Source organism: Hemitrygon akajei, chromosome 7, assembly GCF_048418815.1.
Source record: "Hemitrygon akajei chromosome 7, sHemAka1.3, whole genome shotgun sequence".
Taxonomy (NCBI): Eukaryota; Metazoa; Chordata; class Chondrichthyes; order Myliobatiformes; family Dasyatidae; genus Hemitrygon; species Hemitrygon akajei.
In genome coordinates, this window is record NC_133130.1 from 100,607,991 (window position 1) to 100,630,139 (window position 22,149).

Sequence of the window (22,149 nt, forward strand, 5' to 3'; positions counted from 1 at the left end):
CAGACGCAAAAAACCCATTTAAGATCTCCCCCATTTCTTTTGGTTCCACACATAGCCGACCACTGATCTTCAAGAGGACCAATTTTATCCCTTACTATCCTTTTGCTCTTATCCTTCACCTTGACTGTCAAAGCTATCTCATGTCTTTTAGCCCTCCTGATTTCATTCTTACCGTAAGTATTTTTTTGCACTTCTTATTCTCTTCAAGTACCTTATTTGCTCCCTGTTTCCTATACATGTCATACATCTCTCTCTTCTTCTTTATCAGAGTTCCAATATCCCTAGAGAACCAAGGTTCCTTATTCTTATTCACCTTGCCTTTAACCCTGATAGGAACATACAAACTCGACACTCTCAAAATTTCTGCTTTGAAGGCCTCCCACTTACCAACGACATCCTTGCCAGAGAACAACCTGTCCCAATCCACGCTTTTTAGATCCTTTCTCATTTCTTCAAATTTGGCCTTTTTCCAGTTTAGAACCTCAACCCAAGGACCAGATCTATCTTTATCCATGATCAAGTTGAAACTAATGGCGTTATGATCACTGGAACCAAAGTGTTCCCCTACACACACTTCCATCACCTGCCCTAATAGGAGATCTAATATTGCATCCTCTCTAGTCGATACCTCTATATATTGATTTAGAAAACTTTCCTGAACACATTTTACAAACTCTAACCCATCTAGACCTTTAACAGTATGGGAGTCCTAATCAATACGTGGAAAATTAAAATCCCCTACTATCACAACTTCATGTTTCCTGCAGTTGTCTGCTATTTCTCTGCAGATTTGCTCCTCCAATTCTCGCTGACTATTGGGTGGTCTATAATACAACCCTATTAATGTGGTCATACCTTTCCTGTTTCTCAGCTCCACCCATATGGCCTCGGTAGACAAGCCCTCTAATCTGTCCTGCCTGAGCACTGCTGTAACATTTTCCCTGACTAGCAATGCCACCCCCCTCCACACTTCATCCCTCTGCCTCTATCACATCTGAAACATCGGAACCCTGGAACATTAAGCTACCAGTCCTGCCCCTCCTGTAGCCAAGTTTTACTAATGGCTACAATGTCATAATTCCACATGTCAATCCACACCCTCAGCTCATCAGCCTTCCTCACAATACTCCTCGCATTGAAAGAGACACACCTCAGAAGATTATTACCACCACATACAACCCTCCTATTTGTGACTTTGCATAAAATTTTAACATAATTTATTTTCACCCCCGCTCCACTATCTACTCTGGTACTCTGGTTCCCATCCCCCTGCAAATCTAGTTTAAACCGCCCTCCCCAATAGCACTAACAAACCTCCCTGCAAGGATATTGGTCCCCCTGTAGTTCAGGTGTAACCCGTGTCTCTTGTAAAGGTCCCACCTGCCCCAGAAGAGGTCCCAATGATCCTGAAATCTGAGACCTTGCCCCCTACACCAGTTCCTCAGCCACATGTTCATCCTCCAGAGCATCCTATTCTTACGCTCACTGGCACATGGCACAGGTAGCAATCCTGAGATTACCACCCTCAAGGTCCTGTTCTTTAACTTCCTACCAAGATCTCTATACTCACTCTTCAGGACCACCTCACTCTTTCTTCCTAAGTCATTGGTACCGATGTGTACCATGACATCTGGCTGCTCACTCTCCCATTTCAGAATGCTGTGCATGCGATCAGAGACATCCCTGACCCTGGCACCCGGGAGGCAACAAGCCATCCAGGAGTCTCTGTCGTGACACAGAGCCTCCTGTCTGTACCTCTAAATATCGAATCCCCTATCACTACCACTCTCCTCTGCTTCCCCACTCCCTTCTGCACTGCAGAACCAGACTCAGTGCCAGAGATCCAGCTGCTGCAGCTTGTCCCAGGTAAGTCATCCCCCCACGCCAACAGTATCAAAATTGGTATACTTGTTGTTGAGGGGTATGGCCACAGGGGATCCCTGCTCTGCCTGCCCTTTCTCCTTCCCTCACCTGATGGTAACCCAATTACCCGTGCGCTGCTCCTTTGGCGTAGCTGCCTCCCTGTAACTACTATCTACAAACTCCTCATTCTTCCAAATGATCCAGAGGTCATCCAGCTCCTGCTCCAGTTCCCTAACGTGGTTTGGTAGGAGCTGCAGCTGGATGCACTTCTTGCAGGTGTTGTTGTCAGGGACACTGGAAGTCTCCCTGACTTCGCACATCCTGCAAAAGGAGCATTCCAACATCCTGCTTGGCATTCTCTCTACTCTAAATGAACAAACAAAACTTACTGGAACCTACCCTCACCTCTGCCTGTTCACGCCGAAGCCTGTTGAGCCAAAGCCGGCTCACTCTGACTCAGTCCACTCCAACGATGGCCGCTACGATGATGGCCGCTGTATATGGCAGTCGTTTTTTTAAACCTTTGGCGCGCTACATCACGCGCCTGCGCAGTCTAGCCTCTTTTCCCCGCAGTAAAAAAAAGGCTTCTCTCCAAGATGCTTTTACTTCTTCACTCTCCATCTCTTGCTTCGACAGTGTAATCTCCAAGTGTCCGAAGTGGGGTCCTCCACATCCGTGATGGTTGGTCTCCGGAGATGTCACTGCCTGCACTCCCAAAATTGCTCAGTCTTACTCTTTTCCTTATCAGATCAATCTCTGATGTTTCAGTTTCATTGGCTCAATATTATCTGACTGACCTGAGTCAGTTTCTCATTGGATGTGGCCCAAGGCTACCAGAGGTATTGCTATATGGCGCTTCCTTAAGCCTTGTAACCAAGGTAATGTCCTTTGTTCTGTCAAACTAGGACTGGTTCAAACCAGTCTAATCAGGTCAGCCAAACAGTGGGCCCAGATGACCAGATCACAAGCTGTTCATTCTGCAAACATGCCATTTTACATAAGAACCAGCCTCTTACCTGAAAATGGTCTCAGGTTTAGCAGGTTGTTCATAGAAACTCCTTGTGTTGTGTTCAACTGCTCTGATTAAGTTATACCATAGCAAGAATCAGTTCACAACATATTGGCAGCAAAGACAATCTCCCAAAATGGCTACCTCCATTCCTGCAACCACATGACAAGAATGAAGACTTTTGTTTTGTCGTTTTCCACCAGCCTTGCCTCATTCACATTCACTGATTTGTAGATTGTAGTTCTTTCTGGCCAAAAACATTTATCTACTTAACTCATGAGAGTTAAGGAATAAGAGAAGGATAGAAAATGCGATATGATGTTTAGATTTAATAATAGATACAAGAGAGTTTGCAGATGCTCGAAATCCGGAGCAACACACATAAAATACTGGAGGAACTCAGCAGACCAGGCAGCATCTACACAGAGGAATAAACAGGCGTTTCAGGCCAAAACCCTTCACCAGCACTTAATTAGATTTCTTAAAGTGATCAGAGAAGAGTGGAAAATAATAGCAAATGAACTTAAAATTATAAACAAAAAACTATGAGAATATGTTGCTACCTACAAGAGTAAGCCTCCATAGATTCAGTTGATCACACACATAAAATAAATTGGGGCTTTTGAATAGGAAACAAAGTGGAAGTGCACAGGGGGATTAAACTATAGTTGCAGGAGAATGGGAACCAGAGTGCCAGAACAGATAGTGGAGTGGTTTTGGAGACACACATTGTTAAGACCTCAGACAAAGTCAGAAAGCAAAACATTGAGCATGGTGGGACTAATGTTCTGAGTTCTATATATTTCAATTCAAAAAGTATTGTAGGAAAGGCAGAGGAGCTCAGGGCATTGTTCAACATATGGAATTATGATAGAGACTTGGTTACAGGAAAGGCAAGATTGACAGTTCAGTATTCCGAGGCTCCGTTGCTTTAGATGTGATAGAATGGGAGGGATTGGGGGGGGGGAATTACTAGTCAAGGAAAATGTCATGGCAGTGAGCCTCATGTAGTGGTAGGGAAGTTTCTGGAAAAGATTCTTAAGGATAGGATTTATAAACATTTAGAAAAACTTGGCCTAATTAAGGATAGTCAGTACGGGGCAGGTCATGGCTTACTAACATGATTGAAATTTTGAGGAGAAGACCAAGGTGATCATTGAGAGTAGAGCAGTGTTGTCTACATGGATTTTAATAAAGCATTTGATAAGGCTCCTCATGGTTGGCTAATCCAGAAGATATGAACTGTGTGCAGGCAGAAGGGATTAGATGACATTAGTTTAAGTGGCTTGGCACAACGTGATGGACCATGGGATGTGTTCCTGTGCTGTACGGTTCTATGTTGTATGATAGACTTCTGTGTGCATAGTGTTATGAGTGATGAACAGACCTGATGGACAATGGGGTGCAGAGTTAACCATTCCCAACCCCCCTCCTGAGAACTACGAACTATTGCTGTTGTTATGCTGCTCATGAGAGAGAGATAAAGCCCAGGCAAGAACATTTGCTACAGATAAGAGGGGGAGAGAGACTGTTGATTAACTGTATTATGACTCTTCCTGAATTATTTACTTTCTACTACAAGGACTGTACTTTGCTCGTTAACATTCCTCAGGAGATAGCAGGAGTGGCCTGATTTGATGGACACAGTCATTCAAAGTTGATGGATAGCTGAGACCTGTGAGTGGGGATTGTTACGAACCCCGTAACTGGGTCACTTACCAGCAAAGATCGAGAGGTCCTTTGAAGTCTGATGGTACTATTTTTTACAGTATTTATTAGTAAAAATACACAAAAATAATATCAATGCAAACATACAGATAATATACGTCGTCAATACTAAATCTAAAAGTGCGGGTATAATAATAATAATAAGAAATAAGCTCTATCGTTGTCTAGGGGATAATGTATTGTCCGATGGAAATATAAAAGTCGCTCAGTTCATGCAGGCTGCAGCCTTTGGTTGGAGAGAGAGAGAGAGATTTTTAGAAACTTGCCGGCTTTCCTTTTAAGATTTCGATCCGTCAGAGTCTCGTTGGTGTGGCCGTTCACTTGTGGCCTCTCCTTTAGCTAAGCCGTTCTTCCGTGGTAAGCCCGCCAATCCCAGGCAAGGGAAAGGACGCACACAAGCCTCACCGGCTGTCGCTATTAAACGCTGTCACGGGATTTCTAGCGTTTCTCCTGGTGCGTCTAAAGGGGTTGTTCCCCAGACCCTCTTTTATCCTTACTCATGGGGTCTCAGATGTCAATCAGGTTGGGATGATGCAATCCCTCAACCAGCCCACTCTGGTCGTCCCCTGAGGGCTTCAATGAATAGTACAGTACTCAATACACAATTCTGTCTCCAAGAGACAATGGCCGTTATCAGTGGCTTTGTTTCGCTGAGGCCAGGACACATTCCAAAACCTTGTGGATTCTGTGTGTCTCTCTCTCATTTCCTGGGTCCCAGACCCGAATTAATAGCGATCTTGCGATTCTCAAAAAGGAGAATTTGTACCCTTCAGAGTTGTGGCACATTCGTAAAATGGCACCATCGGTAAAATGAATTAATACAGAGTCTTACAGGATTTCAGAATCTAACACAATACAAAAGAGTTTTTTTTTTCACTACAGAGTAATACAGTTATACATTCAATTCAGCATCTAAACAGTTGGCGATTACATTGTCACTTCCTTTAATATCTTAACATCTTGTACCTTAATAAATTCTTGAGCATCAGACTCCAATTTAATAACCACCTTTTTTATATTCCCTTTCTTCGGCAAACAAAAACTAAAGAGTTGTGATCTTAGCTTACGTGTATATTACAAAAGGTCATGCAAATACTAATCTTTATGTTACTTTCAAACTTAACAGTCAATCTTCCATGGGGTTGTCTTTATTATTCACATGCTTTGTCGAAATCCCTTAAAACCGGATCCTGTTATTTAAAATGGCATCCCGTCAACCCTCGCCCCTTTTCCAGTTAACTCCCAGGTGGTTAACTTGTATACTAGTGTGGAAGAGGCCTTTGCATGCTCCTTTCATAGGAGTTATTTTATCAACAATGTGTTCCAAACTTAGACCATTTTCCGAATTTCCACACAATTCTTTAATTTTAAGCAAGTTGCTAGTTTTCTCTTCATGCTATTAGTTTTCAGTTTAAACTCTTTGTCCAAACAGCATTTCAAATTCTGTCTCTTCACAGCACTCTCTTGAATAACAATAGTGTGTGGGGCACCTTTACATTCCAAATCAACCTGTAATTGATTCGCAGGCACCATGTTAACAAGCCATTGTCTCTGTAGCCTGGTGGCTGCTTCTGACATCAATCCAGACTTTAAATTTTCTTCATTCAATTTAGGAACTACACTTTTCCCTTCTCCTTCAATAATAAGATTCACATCACCACCTTTTATCTCCTCACTAACTTTTAACACACCTTCGAACACAAACAACTGGGAATTCTCACTTCCCACTAGTACCACGGTTAACCCTTTCTTCACTGAACCAAGTCCATCTGTCCCACAAGGACTGCATTCCTTTTCCACTGAATCAAATACCTCAGACTTTTTCTGAGCTCCATTACTAGGTTCAGTACCACGTGCATCCACATCTTGAACACACTCAAACAGGACATCTGCCTCTTCCAGGCTTTCAATACCCATACCCTTTTCAAATTCTAAATTCCCCTGATCCTCCCAGTTACTCTCTGGGCAACTCCCTTCTGGAGTAAACTCAACCCTGCGGGCTGAAACAACCTCATCTGCCAACCCAGCAGATTTCTTCCAGGTAATGGCATCCTTTTCATCTAGGACTGCCCTCATTTCATTATCGGGAACACCTTTAGAATTTTCAACTTCTTCAAACAGTTCTGCCAAACCAGACAGATCATCCATGTCCAACCCTCGACCTTTCAACATCCTTATCTGTTTCTCATCTTTACTCCGTGCCTCTATAAATTTCCTCCTGGCTAAGGGCAGGACTACCTCCTCTCCCTTACTCTCTTTCACTTTCCTATTCTCAGTTTTACCACCCTCTAACCCCTCTTGGTACAGGGTCGGTCAAAACGTCTCGGCCAAATCGATACTGGCCTGAATTAAACTGGTCTCGTTCTCAGCTGCCTTTCTCGACATGCTGCGAGTGGTCGTGCATGCGGGGTAGATCTTGGAATCTAGGGGCGGGTCCTCAACACTTACAGGCTGGCTCGTCAGCTCCATGGCTGACCAAACCTCACCCCCGGCTAAATCGTTACCCAGAAGGATGTCTACGTCAATTCTCGGGAATTCTGATTGCACCCCTATTTCAACTGGTCCAGATACCAGCTCACAATTTATAATGATCCTATGCAAGGGCACCGCTTCTGTCCCTTTTCCTATGCCTCTCAAAGCTACCTCTCCAGTCTTGCGACCAAAATCCAGTACCTTACTGCTAATCAATGACAGCTCCGCTCCCATGTCTCTCCAGATCCGCACTGGAACTGGTGTGTCTCCCTCTCTCACAGACACGGTTCCTTCTGAAATACATTTCTCAGACCCTTCTCGTACTCTGTCTACCTGGGGCTCTCTCGTCGATTTACTGATCACCACAACACATCCTGTAGGGACTGCTGCTTTCCATTTTCCTGTCTCCTTCCTCGGAGCAAGGCACTTAGATGCAATATGACCCACCTTTCCACAATTAAAACAGGTCAAGCCAGGACCTCTCCTGCCGTCTTGCCTTTCCTCCTCCTTAATTTTACCGCTAGCTCCCGGCTGAAGCTCTGCCTCAGCCGGCGGGCTTTCTCTACCGTTCCCACGGTCTCTCTGGTAACTTTTATTTGAGGAAAACTTTGTCTTGTGGGTTAGGGCATATTCATCTGCGAACCTAGCAAATTCGGAGATGGACTTATTCGGCTTCTCATTCAAATACATCCGGATATCATCTGAAACACAACCTTTAAATTCCTCAATCAGAATTAACTCCCTGAGATGCCAAAAATCTTCTTCCACTGTTTCTGCTGCACACCAGCAATCCAAGAGCACACCCTTCTCATAGGCAAACTCTGTATACATCTGATTCCACCCTTTCTTTAAATTTCTGAACTTTTGTCCATAGGCCTCAGGTACCAATTCGTAGGTCCGAAGAATGGCCTCCTTTACTTTCTCATAATTCTCAGACTCCTCCTTCATGGACAATGCCGCATATGCCCATTGTGCCTTCCCTTTTAACGCACTTTGTAACAACGCCACCCACTGCTCTTTGGGTCACTTCTGACTCACTGCCACCTTTTCAAAATGCAAGAAATAACTATCAACATCCGTCTCCTCGAACGGAAGTACTAACCTAAACTCCCGACTAACATTAAACCGCTCCTCTCGGTCTGACCCTTGAGCTCTTCACTCTTGCCTTAACTTCTCCATGTCCAAGTCATGTTGCCTCTGTTTCTCTTTCTCCTCATACTCCCTTTCCTTCTTGGCTCTCTCCCTCTCCTTTTCAGCCCTTTCCTTTTCTTTCTCAGCCCTTTCTTTTTCCTTTTCAGCTGCTTCCAGCTGCTTTAACTTAATTTCATGTTCCAACCTTAATTTCTCCAACTCTAACTGAGCCATCCCACTAGCTGGTACCTTTTCAGGGATATTTTCCAATACCTCAACAGAAAACACATTCTTCACAATATAATACTGAGTTATGGCCCTCCGCACCTCCAGCTTTTTCATTGACAACCTCACCTCTGCGAGGTTTAGTCCTTTCGCAATATTTATCAAGTCCGACTTTGTGGCCACCTCTAGCGCCTCCAGAGTCGGGTTTTCTATAAATTCATCCACGTCCATCTTTGCTGGTTTCCCGTCTGGTTACCCGCGCAACCAGACCCACGTTTGGACTTACAAGCCCGATTCACTGGCCCTCCAATTTGGTATCAAATCTCAAGACGAGGCCCCACTTTGTTATGAACCCCGTAACTGGGTCACTTACCAGCAAAGATGGAGAGGTCCGTTGAAGTCTGATGGTACTATTTTTTACAGTATTTATTAGTAAAAATACACAAAAATAATATCAATGCAAACATACAGATAATATACGTCGTCAATACTAAATCTAAAAGTGCGGGTATAATAATAATAAGAAATAAGCTCTATCGTTGTCTAGGGGATAATGTATTGTCCGATGGAAATATAAAAGTCGCTCAGTTCATGCAGGCTGCAGCCTTTGGTTTGAGAGAGAGAGAGATTTTTAGAAACTTGCCGGCTTTCCTTTTAAGATTTCGATCCGTCAGAGTCTCGTTGGTGTGGCCGTTCACTTGTGGCCTCTCCTTTAGCTAAGCCGTTCTTCCGTGGTAAGCCCGCCAATCCCAGGCAAGGGAAAGGACGCACACAAGCCCCACCGGCTGTCGCTATTAAATGCTGTCACGGGATTTCTAGCATTTCTCCTGGTGCGTCTAAAGGGCTTGTTCCCCAGACCCTCTTTTATCCTTACTCATGGGGTCTCAGATGTCAATCAGGTTGGGATGATGCAATCCCTCAACCAGCCCACTCTGGTCGTCCCCTGAGGGCTTCAATGAATAGTACAGTACTCAATACACAATTCCGTCTCCAAGAGACAATGGCCGTTATCAGTGGCTTTGTTTCACTGAGGCCAGGACACATTCCAAAACCTTGTGGATTCTGCGTGTCTCTCTCTCATTTCCTGGGTCCCAGACCTGAATTAATAGCTATCTTGCGATTCTCAAAAAGGAGGGGGCGACTTTGTACCCTTCGGCCCCTCAGAGTTGTGGCACATTCGTAACAGGATAAAAAGACAGTTCTGGAGAGATACCCTTCAAACACACCAGTGGACACTGACTGAGTGTTGGGAACCTACAGAAAGGTGGGGGCTTCGAAGACCGAACCAGGAGATCGGTCAGTAAAACTCGCAGTGTTACAGCAGGAAAGGTGGGGACTTGTGTGTGTGTCCACTCATGCCAAAGTGACGAGTCCACCACAGAAGAATGGTCTAGCTGAAGACCAGAGGGGTCATAACTGAATGACCACAACGATACAATGGATTAAGAAAGCAAAGGAAGGTTTGGCTGCTGTAGCTGTTACCTCTCGCTCGCTCTCTCTCTCTCTCTCTCCAACGATTTCAACACAACAACCATAACTACTTCGGCATTTATGAACTGAACTTTATACTTTTCTATGGCAACTCATTTACCCTTAGACATCAATAGAGCTTGTTTATTATTGATTATTATTATTCCTACACTTTTAGGTTTATTACTGCTAACTTGTTTTATATGTATATTTGCATTTTTGATATTGTATTGTGTAGTTTACTAATAAACACCTTTAGTTTGGTACCACCAGACTCCAGCGGATACTTCTATCTTTGCTGATCTGACACCCAGTTACGGGGGTAGGTAACAAATTGGGGGCTTGTCTGGGATTTGATTACCAAATTGGGGGGCCAGTGAATCGGGATAAAAGTCCCTTATCTGATCTGGTTGTGTGGATAACCAGACGGGAAAACAACAGAGATGGAAATTGACAAATTTTTAAAAGACCCAACTTCGGGGGCATTCGAGGATGCTAAGAAGGCAGAATTGGTGAGTGTTGCAAAACGATTAAATCTCTCGGCGGTGAAATCGTCGATGAGCAAGGTGGATATACAGAGAGCAATAGCTGTGCATTACGTATCCGAGGGTGTGTTCATGTCGGATGTATTGGACCTGTTCCCTGAGAAAAAACCAGTCGAGAGTGAGCTTCAGATACAGATAGAAAGATTAAGGTTGGTTGCGGAGAAGGAGGAAAGAGAGCATGAGCTCCAGGTACTCCAGATAAAGGAGATAGAAGCTGATAGGCAGAGAGAAGAAGCTGCAAGGCAGAGGGAAGAAGCTGATAGGAAGAGGGAGGACAGAGAGAAAGAGAGGCAGTTTGCACTGGAAATGGAGTAGTTGAAGGCATCGCAGGGAAGCAAACCCAAATGAGGGGTTCAAGATTGGTCAGGAGATCCAGATAGTACCTCCATTCGAGGAGATGGATGTCGATAAGTTCTTCCTTCATTTTGAGAAAGTGGCTGTGAATCAGAACTGGCCTAAGGGGAAATGGGCTGTTCTGTTACAGAGCGTACTTAGGGGGAAGGCTCAGCAAGTGTATTCAGCATTGTCCATGGATGAGTCTAAGGATTACGAGGAAGTAAAAAGGGCTGTATTGAGAAGTTACGAGTTGGTGCCAGAGGCATACCGGTAAAAGTTCCAGAACTTGAGAAAGCCGTGGAACCACACATATTTAGAGTTTGCCCGTGAGATTCAAATGTATTGTGAGCGTTGTTGCACCTCAAAAGGGGTCGTTGGAGATTATGATAAACTATTACAGTTAATACTGATGGAGCAGTTCAAAGGTTGTATCCCTGAGAGTATGAAGACGTACTTGGATGAGAAGGAGACAGTGACTCTGTCTGCTACTGCCAAGTTAGCAGACGTGTATGCCTTAACCCACAAAACAAAGTTTTCCTTAAATAAGAGTTACCAGAATGGCAGTAGGGATGGTAGAGAAAGCCCACCGTCTAAGGCAGAGAATAAGCCGGGAGCTAGTGGAAAAGGTAAGGAGGAGGAAAAACAGGCTGGCAGGAAGGTTCCCAACTTTACGTGTTATAATTGTGGGAAAGTTGGTCATATAGCATCTAAGTGCTTTGCTCCGAAGGAGGAGACAGGAAAAGGGAAAACGGCAGTCCCGACTGGTTGCATTGAGTCGGTCAACAGATCGATGAGGAAGGCAAAGTTAGATAGAGCACAAGAGGGGCGTGAGAAGTTTATCTCAGAAGGGTGAAACCCTAGTTCCAGTGTGGATCTGGAGAGATACTGCGGCTGATCAGTCATTGATTCTAAGGAAGATGTTAATCTTCGGTCCTGAGACTGAGACTGGGGAGGTTGTGTTAAGAGGTATCGGGAAAGGCCGTACCTTTGCACAGGATGTGTCTGAAATGTGACCTGGTATCTGGACCAGTCGAAATAGGGGTGCGGTGGAAACTACCGATAGACGGCGTGGACGTCCTACTTGGTAACGATCTGGCAGGTGGTGACGTGTATTCAGCAGTGAAATTAACAAGTAAGCCTGTAAGTGCTGAGGACCCGCTCATAGATTCCAAGATTTATCCCGCATGCGCAGTAACTCGCAGCATGTCTAGAAAGGCGGCTGAGAAAGGAGACAGTTTAAATGAGTCCAGTGTTGATTTAGCGGAGACTTTTTTGCCAACCTTGTATGAAAAGGGGTTACCGGAGGAAAAGGAAAAGGATAGTGGAGCTAAGGAAAGTAAGGGAGACGAAGCAGATTTAGTGATGTCAAGGAACAAAATTTTGAAAATTGCTCACAAGATACCCCTAGGTGGACACTTAGGAATGAGGAAGGAGGTTATGGAGGCACAGAGTAAAGATGAGAAACAGATGCGACCTTTAGAAGGTCCAGGGTTGGACACAGAAAATCTGTCTGGCTTGACAGAGCTGTTTGCAGTTGAGGAATTTAAGTATGTTCCCGATGATGTGAGAGCAGTTCTAGATGAAAAGGATGCCGCTACCTTGAGGGAGTCTGCTGGGTTAGCAGACGAGGTTGTTTTAACCCGCAAGGTTGCGTTTACTCCGAAGGGGAGTTGCCCAGAGAGTACCTGGGAGGATCAGGGGAACTTAGAATTTGAAAAGGGGACTGGTATTGAAAGCCTAGAAGAGGCAGATATCCCATTTGCTTGTGTTCAGGATGTGAAGGATGTGGAGTCACAGGGTACTGAACCTAGTGTTGAAGCTCAGGAGAAGTCTGAGGTATCTGATTTAGTTGAAAAGGAATGCAATCCTTTTGGGTCAGATAGACTTGGTTTAGTGAAGAAAGGGTTAACCGTGGCACCGGAAGAAAGTGAGAATTCTCAGTCACTTGTGTTAAAAGTTAGTAATGAGATGAAAGCTGGTGATGTGAATATTATTGAAGGGAAAGGGAAAAGTATTGTTTCTAAACTTTTGAATAAAGAAAATTTAAAGTCGAGTTTGGTGTCAGAACTGTTGACAAAAGTGAAGGGACCGTTAACTAAATAGTGGCTTGTTAACAAGGTGCCTGTGAGTCAATTACAGCTTGTTTTGGAATTTAAGGATAAACAACTTGGTGATGTTGTTCAAGGATGTGATTTGGAGAGACAGAACTTGAAGTGTTGTTTTGACCAAGAGGGATCACCTGCAGATGTGAAGCTGGACACTAACAGAATTAAAGATCCTGAAGATAAAATTAATGACCTGCTTAAAATTAATGAGTGGTGTGGAAGTTCAGCAACTGGGCTTAGTTTGGAAAACATTGGTGATAAGATAGCTCCTGTGAAGGCCTGTTCCAAGCTGGTGAGCAAGCTAACCACGTGAGAGTTAAGTGGAAAAGAGGCAAGGGCTGACCAAATGCCACTTTGAATAACAGGATCTGGTTTTGCGGGAATTTGATTTTTTTTTGAACAAAGCATGTGAATAATAAAGACAACATCATGGAAGATTGAATGTTAAGTTTGAAAGTAAAATAGAGATTAGTATTTGCACAAATTTCTGTAATGTACTACATTATAATCACACATTTATTGGTTCACACTTCGTAATATACACCGAAGCTAAGAACACAATCCCTTGGTATTTTTGGCTAACATGAAAAATAAAAATAGGAGGTTATTAAGTTGGAGTCTGTTGTTACAGGAATTTGATAGTAAAATACAACATGTAAAGGGGAGTGATTGCTGACTGTTTACCTAGATGTTAATTTGAAAGTGTATCTGTATTATTCTTGTAGTTAAGACCACTTCTGTATTTTGTTAAACTCTGTAATTCAGTAATATGCTTTATTAGTTAACTTTCACTCTGGTGAAAATTTCCAGAAGGATGGGGGTGTTATGAGTGATGAACAGACCTGAAGGACAATGGGGTGCAGAGTTAACCATTCCCAACCCCCCTCCTGAGAACTATGAACTATTGCTGTTGTTATGCTGCTCATGAGAGAGAGATAAAGCCCAGGCAAGAACATTTGCTACAGATAAGAGGGGGAGAGAGACTGTTGATTAACTGTATTATGACTCTTCCTGGATTATTTACTTTCTACTACAAGGACTGTACTTTGCTCATTAACATTCCTCAGGAGATAGCAGGAGTGGCCTGATTTGATGGACACAGTCATTCAGAGTTGATGGATAGCTGAGACCCCGTGAGTGGGGATAAAAAGACAGGTCTGGAGAAACACCCTTCAGACACACCAGTGGACACTGATTGAGTGTTGGGAACCCACAGAAAGGTGGGGGCTTCAGAGACCGAACCAGGAGATCGGTCAGTAAAGCTCACAGTGTTACAGCAGGAAAGGTGGGGACTTGTGTGTGTGTCCACTCATGCCAGAGTGATGAGTCCACCACAGAAGAACGGTCTAGCTGAAGACCAGAGGGGTCATAACTGAATGACCACAACGATACGACGGATTAAGAAAGCAAAGGAAGCTTTGGCTGCTGTAGCTGTTACCTCTCACTTGCTCTCTCTCTGTCTCCAATGATTTCAACACAACAACCATAACTACTTCGGCATTTATGAACTGAACTTTATACTTTTCTATGGCAACTCATTTACTCCTAGACATCGATAGAGCTTGTTTATTATTGATTATTATTATTCCTACACTTTTAGGTTTATTACTGCTAACTTGTTTTATATGTATATTTGCATTTTTGATATTGTATTGTGTAGTTTACTAATAAACACCTTTAGTTTGGTACCACCAGACTCCAACGGATACTTCTATCTTTGCTGGTCTGACACCCAGTTATGGGGTACGTAACAATAGAATGTAGAGGCTGAGTTTATATCCCATAGAGCATTGGCAGCATGAGAAAAGATTTGACAATAAGCATTGAAAATCATGGATGAGTCCAGACAAAGCAAGTTAAGAGAGCCCATTCCTCCTGGTTAAGTTAAAAAGTTAAAGTCTGTCCCGAGCCTTATAGACTCATCAGGTTCCATGGTGTGAAGCGACTGAGAGTACAAGACTCCCCCCCCCCCCCCCCCAGATAGGACACCAGTCTATCATGAGGTTAACCCCCAGCATTTTGCCAGTACCCATTTTCAGCTGGGTGGACTAGAGCAATATGTGGTTAAGTGCCTTGCTCAAGGATACAACACACTGCCTCGTCTGAGGCTCAAACTCACGACCTTTAGATCGCTATTCCAACGCCCTAAACACTTGGCTACGTGCCACATTTCTCCTGGTAAACAGGCCAAAAACCAAAGGCACAAGTTTAAGGTAATTGCTGGCAAACCTGAAAGGAAAATACGAATAAGCCTTTGCAACACTGCCTAGAAGGGAGGCGTAGGTAGATTGGAGATGACATTCAGAAAGAACTAGATGAGTACTTGAACTTGCAAACACACTAACAATTTCCAGGCAATGCCTTCTTTCATGCCCTTCTCCCACTCTAAATTTCAGAGTTTCAGAAAAATGATACAAGATTATTTTCCGCAATGATTTAATTCCCAAAATTTCAGCAAGAATTGTTGACCTTTCTTATTAGTCTAAAATAATAATGTTGTGACATACACCTATAGAGCAGTCACAATTTCAATATTCACCAAATTTGATTACCAAAAGAATTTACTGTCTGAATTTGGATATTAATATTATTGATTACATGATGATGGCATCCATTAGTCTTGCGAGACCATGGATCTGTACCTGAAAAGTCTTGCTTCAGACTGCATTGGTAGAGCAGTGCTCTCCAGGGCGCAGGCCTGGGCAAGGTTGTATAGAAGACCGGCAGTTGCCCAAGCATCAAGTCTCCCCTCTCCATGCCACTGATGTCGTCCAAGGGAAGGGCAAGGGCCGATCCAGCTTGGCACCAGTGACATTGCACGAGTTGCCTGAGCAAGGTTGAAGGCAACGTCGGACTGCCTTAGGGACTCCAGCTCTGGATTTGTCCTCAGGGTTTATTCCCAAAGCCTTTCTCATGAGTGGGTATGGCCGCAAGGCAGCGGAGGTTTGAAATCAGAGATATCCCTCTCTTAGATGGACTGCCTTCCCAGGCTGACAAGCTCCATTTACCTGAAGCACTGGTTTTAGGCACCAGGACCCACCTTCGCCCCTTCTCCTGTCAGTAGAAACAGTTCCGCCAGGCTTAGAGGCTAAGCCACACGAGAAGGCCAGGAATTGGACTTGATTGTCAGAGGCTATTTGAGGCGCATGCCGTGAGGAGCACTTTTAGGTAGTGGGAGCTCGTCCCCATTAGCACTCCTCAGCTTGACAAACTTGGAACCATTGATTACATAATCTAATTCAAAAATAGGTTTAAATAAATATTAATCATAAGTCAGAATGAACCATATTAACTGTCGGTTAGATCAGAAAAGAAATTAGCCTCTTTACTAATTCATGAATGTATTAATTTCTCATTTCTTTTTTAAGAAGTTAGAAATATTTGAGTTAGCTATTTGCCCAGTCTACTGTGGAAACACTTCCTATCACATAGCCTCTAGCACCAATAAGGACAATGGCAGCAGGAGCATGGCAACAGCATCACTTCCAAGTCTCCTTCCCTCCATATTTGCACAACTTCCTAATTGACTGACTGACTGAGGCTACTCCATACTGACTAAAAAATTATTTTTCTGATGGGCTGCAAATTAGTGTCTCTTACATGCCCATTATTTTCTTAGCTGCTCACCCGCTTCCAACCGTGACCTCTCAATGAGGACTGTTGTGTGCTCTCAACTTCCATTCCTGAAGTCCACAATCGACTCCTTGGTCTTGCTGACATTGAGTGCAAGGTTGTTCCAGTCAATATATCTCACTCCTGTGAGCCTCCTCATCACCATCTGAGAGGGCACCAATAGTGCTGTCACTTGGGGTAACAAAGCCTACTACCCTGCTCATAAATGTTTGGTTTTTGAAACAAACCAGGCACCTTGCAGGAAGACATGAGGTCATGTGAAATGTGCAAATTCCAAAAAGACAGTACCTGAGCCCAGGTCCAGGAGGCTGTCAGGCAGCAGTACTAATTGCTGCAGTACACCATCTACTGCATCTGTTGTGGGCCGTATCAAAGCTGGTCACACATCAGCATACAGGAGGGAGACAGAAAATTTCATTGAGTGTGTAATTAACAACAAACTCTCACTCAATGTCAGCAAGACCAAGGAACTGATAGTAGACCAGCAAGGGAAACAGAGGTCCATGAGCCAGTGCTCAACAGAGGATCAGAGGTGAAGAGGGTCAGTAACTTAAAATTCCTGGGTGTCACTATCTCAGAGAACCTGTCCTGGACCCATTATATAAATACAATTGCTAAAAAAGCATGATAGTGCCTTTACTTCTGTTGGGGTTAATTCGAGACTGCCATTACAGGTCAGGAGTGGCTCACGTAACACACATAATGTTAGGAGGCCGGAATGCGAGGGAGGGGGGAGCGAAACTGGGGACCCCGCTACACCGATACTATTAGTGTCACGCGATTCAGTAAACAAAAGAAACAGGTAACTCGTGAGCATATGGCTGCGGGCCAATAAGATGGACACAAGTGCCCGATATTACCTAATATGTAGCGGGGTTGTGCTGGGGGGAAAAGGGGTATAAATAAGAGCAGATTGTAAGGGGAAAACAGAACGCCTTCTCCAGCGACTCCGTGGATTCGCTGTGCCAGTTACGAATTCTGCAATAAAGCCACGTTTTGTAATATTCCGGTGTTAGTTGTCTCTCTTCCTAAACGAACACAGGGCAGAATTTCAAGCCCAACATTTGGTAACCCCGACGTGGGGAGGGAGAGACAACACAGGCTGGCGGGTCCGACGGCAGACAACTTGCGGCCGCAAGCTTGACTAAGGTCAGGAAGTGCCTGTTATATCTAAGACTTCCACTAGATAGTTAAATCACTGAGTTAGATCTTGTCTGCTGACGGATCCTCACCAACCCCAAATTACCCTGGGAGAGATCATTCCCGGTGCAGAATCGTGACTGGTAAGTACTAACTCTTATCTGTTTTTAGGAAAATTCTCCGCCCGTGGAAAAGTCTTCTGAGTGAGGGTACCCGCCGCCCACGATGGGCATAAAAGTCTCAGGAGTGAGGAGAATTAAGTCGCGGGACACCGTAGTACACAGGGATACTGACGGCGCCTACCTTAGACTGGTTGTTAAGAGGAGAAATCTCCCACGCGAAGGTCAGGTTTTGAAAGGCGACCGTCCCACATTTGATCCTCTCTGTGTACTAGGGAGCCATGGAGCACTTCCAATTTCGAGTTACCAAAACTCAGACATTTGTGTGTTGAGTAACAGAGTATATGAGAGTTTTTAGAAATATGGTAAAATTGATAACTGTGCGAGTTCAATAATCTAACAGTGAGCAGCCGCAGGGGTCGGACACCATCAAGGTAGGAGTGGAAGTGTTCCTCCGAGGCCCAGGGAAGCTCACCTGGAACGGAAAACGGTGGCATGGTCCATACCCTGTCGCCGAGGTCTCCAACAGGGCATTAAAAGGTAAGAAGGGAGGGGGACAATAACTGGCATCATTTTCTACTGGCTAAATAAGACCTCTGGCAAGTGGGGAGCGTTTCTGGGACAGTCGGCTCTAGGACTGTCTATTTAAATTGCTATCTTTATCACGTGTGGTTGTTGTTGCATACCCTGTATTAGGACCCTAGTCATCCGGACTATAGATCGAGCCTTGACTGGAAAGAATGGACCTCCACCGGCGTACCAGGCACCCTTGTTCCCGGTGGAAGGGGAGGACACGGCCCTCCCGGAAAGCGGACGCGCTATGGGAGGACACGGACTGAAATGGACCATGGAAAGGGGGGGGATTGTGAATTTGTTATTGAATAAGTTTTCTGAAATGTTGCATGCTACTTGTAAAAATTGCGGATGTTTAGGGAACCCCTACCCATATTTTGTGACCCTAGGTCGGACAAATCAGGATAAGCAAATAGGGAGGACACGCCAAAGAGTGCCGGGGGACGCTCACCTCTCTGCCTGATCCCGGCAGCCGCGGAAAAGATTGTAAGGGATGTGGGGATGTGGCCTCTGGGAGGCCAAGGGAGGGAGTGTTGGGGTTAATTCGAGACTGCCATTACAGGTCAGGAGTGGCTCACGTAACACACATAATGTTAGGAGGCCGGAATGCGAGGGAGGGGGGAGCGAAACTGGGGACCCCGCTACACCGATACTATTAGTGTCACGCGATTCAGTAAACAAAAGAAACAGGTAACTCGTGAGCATATGGCTGCGGGCCAATAAGATGGACACAAGTGCCCGATATTACCTAATATGTAGCGGGGTTGTGCTGGGGGGAAAAGGGGTATAAATAAGAGCAGATTGTAAGGGGAAAACAGAACGCCTTCTCCAGCGACTCCGTGGATTCGCTGTGCCAGTTACGAATTCTGCAATAAAGCCACGTTTTGTAATATTCCGGTGTTAGTTGTCTCTCTTCCTAAACGAACACAGGGCAGAATTTCAAGCCCAACACTTCCTTGGGAGTTTGTGGAGATTTGTCACAAAGTCAAAAACCTTGACAAACTTATATAGATATATTCAGATTCAGATTCAGTTTATTGTCATTTATAAACCACAAATACACTGCAGTTAAAAAATGAGACAACGTTTTCCGGAATGATATCATGAAAAAGCAGAAAACAGATCACACAAGAAAAACCACATAACATTTGGTAATCCCCAATCCAGAGTCCGGAGAGGCTGCTGCGTATCGATATCGCGCTACCGTCTTAGCATGTTCCCCTGTAAGGAACTACAAACCCATCAGACAAAACTAAAGCTACAAGACATACACAAAACCACAGTTACGTATAGTTATAGTTAACATATAGTTTCAACGGTGCAGACAATAACATAATTGATAAAAGACTAACTGACAAAGACCACATAATTATAACACATAGTTTCAACAGTGCAAAGCAATACCGTAATCTGATAAAGAGCAGTCCATGGCACAGTTTAAAAGAAAGTCTCAAAGTCCCGACAACCCATCATCTCACGCAGACGGTAGAAGGAAGAAAAACTCTTCCTGCCATGAACCTCCAGCGCTGCAGTGTGCCGATACAGCACTTTAGGAGCTCCGACCACAGCCAACTCCGAGTCCGTCCAAAAACTTCGAGCCTCTGACCAGCCCTCCGACACCGAGCACCATTTCTGCTGAGCGCTTCGACCCCGGCACTGGCCGCCAAGCAACAGGCAAAGCCAAGGATTCGGGGCCTTCCTCCCAGAGATTTTTCCGATCGCACAGTAGCAGCGGCAGCGAAACAGGCATTTCAAAAGTTTCACCAAATGTTCCTCTGTGCTTCACACGTCAGTCTCCATCAAATCAGGATTGTACACGGCCCCTACTTACAGATAACAGATATTCATTTCTGGAGTGGCCGCTGTGCGCTGCGTCGCGCCGCCATCTTGAACAACATGTGGAAAATGTATTGATTAGCTGCATTACGACCTGGTTTGTGAACACAAAAGCCTTCAGCAGAAACTCTTACAAAAGGTAGTGAATTTGGCCCAGCACATCAGGGGTAAAGCCCTCCCAACCATTGAGCACATTACATAAAATACTGTGTAGGAAAGCAGCATCCATCATAAGGGATCCCCACCACCCAGGCTATGCTCTTTTCTCGTCGCTGCCATCAGGTAGAAGGCACAAGTACAAATGCTTGTAAGTACTCTGATACAACAAATTTTACTTTGTACTTTGTAGGAAATACAAACGTTTGTAGATCACACCTGTTATATTGTCACTTGGTCCAAATTCTGGAACTGCTTACTTAAAAGCAATGCAGGAGCACTTTCACCAGACATTTGCCATCTCAGAGGCAGTAAGAGTTGGGCAATAAATACTTTAGCCCACTGCTCTACTTTCTCTGCACTCATGACTGTGTAACACGACACGGCTCAAATGCCATCTATAAATTTGCCCATGTAACCAGAATCAGAATCAGGTTTGTTATCACCAGCATGTGACGTGAAATTTGCTAACTTAGCAGAAGAGAAAAAAATACTAATAAATAAAATAAAAATAATAATAATAAGCAAGTAAATCAATTACAGTATACATATAAGAGTGGCCCCCATTTTCCGAGTGTTCGCTTTACGAAAAGCCTTTACCTTGCTTTTACGAAAGACCTACATTAGTTACCTGTTTTCACGAACCATAGAGTTTTCGCTTTTACAAAAAAAGGCAGCACACGCCCCAAGCAGCCAAGCTCCTCCCCCGGAACTGCATTCAGCATCAAGCCGCCATTGCTTAAACACGTGTCTGTGAGCATCTGTGCTTTATCTCAATTTATTTTGTGCATCTGTTAGCAAGATGTGTCCTAAGGTATCGGAAAAGCCTAAGTTTTGCTTAGCGTAAAACTGGACATAATTAAGCATTTTGATCGTGGTCAATGAAGTAAGGACATTGTTACCAATGTTACTATTGGTTCTGCTCATAGCAAAGTAGTCTCTTTTAGTCTGCTGGGATCTTTTCGGCAGCTTCATAGTTTAAAGTTTACTGGAGAGAGTGCTTTGGCTGATACTGAAGCTGCTGAAAAGTGCCCAGCAGAACTGAAGAAAATAATTACAGAAGGTGATTATTTGTATAAGCAAGTGTTTAACTGTGATGAAACTGCAATTTATTGGAAAAAGTTGCCGAGCACACCAACCTCCGATGACTCAGCCTAACACACTATCATCCGTGTGCTCGCTGTCTTCCCGATTCCGGTAAGTGAAACTACACTGTACATACATTATTTCTACTTTATATAGGTTGTGTATTTTTATGTGTTATTTGGTATGATTTGGCAGCTTCATAGCTTAAAGGTTACTGGAGAGAGTGCTTTCGATGAGAGTGCTTCCACTACACTAGTAGCACTATGTAGTGAGATTATATGGTACGTAGTGAGATTTTCGCTATTCTAGACAGTGCTGCAATGATTGCAAAAAAGTATTTCTACTTTTTATAGGCTGTGTATTTATCATATCATTCCTGCTTTTACTATATGTTACTGTTATTTTAGGTTTTATGTGTTACTTGGCATGATTTTGTAGGGGTTTTTTTTGGGTCTGGGAAAGCTCTCAAGTTTTTCCCATGTTCACTTTATGACATTCCGGCTTACGAACCATTTCATAGGAACGCTCTACCTTCAGATAGCAGGGGAAACCTGTATTGAATAGATTAAAAAATGTACAAAAACAGAAATACTGTATATTAAAAAAAAGTGAGGTAGTGTCCAAGGATTCAATGTCCATTTAGGAATTGGATGGCGGAGGGGAGGAAGCTGTTCCTGAATCGCTGAGTGTGTGCCTTCAGGCTCCTGTACCTCCTACCTGAT

At 44.1% G+C, this 22,149-nt stretch overlaps 1 protein-coding gene and 1 long non-coding RNA gene across 2 annotated transcripts in view; both read left to right on the top strand.

The window, feature by feature from the left end:
• The window catches only part of prkn (parkin RBR E3 ubiquitin protein ligase), a 1,122,674-nt gene that overhangs the window by 290,261 nt on the left and 810,264 nt on the right, over window positions 1–22,149 (top strand). The window lies entirely within an intron of this gene.
• On the top strand, window positions 14,903–18,316 carry LOC140730745 (uncharacterized). The gene is made up of 2 exons (XR_012099665.1): window positions 14,903–17,800; window positions 18,180–18,316. It is a non-coding gene; the product is annotated as an uncharacterized lncRNA (long non-coding RNA).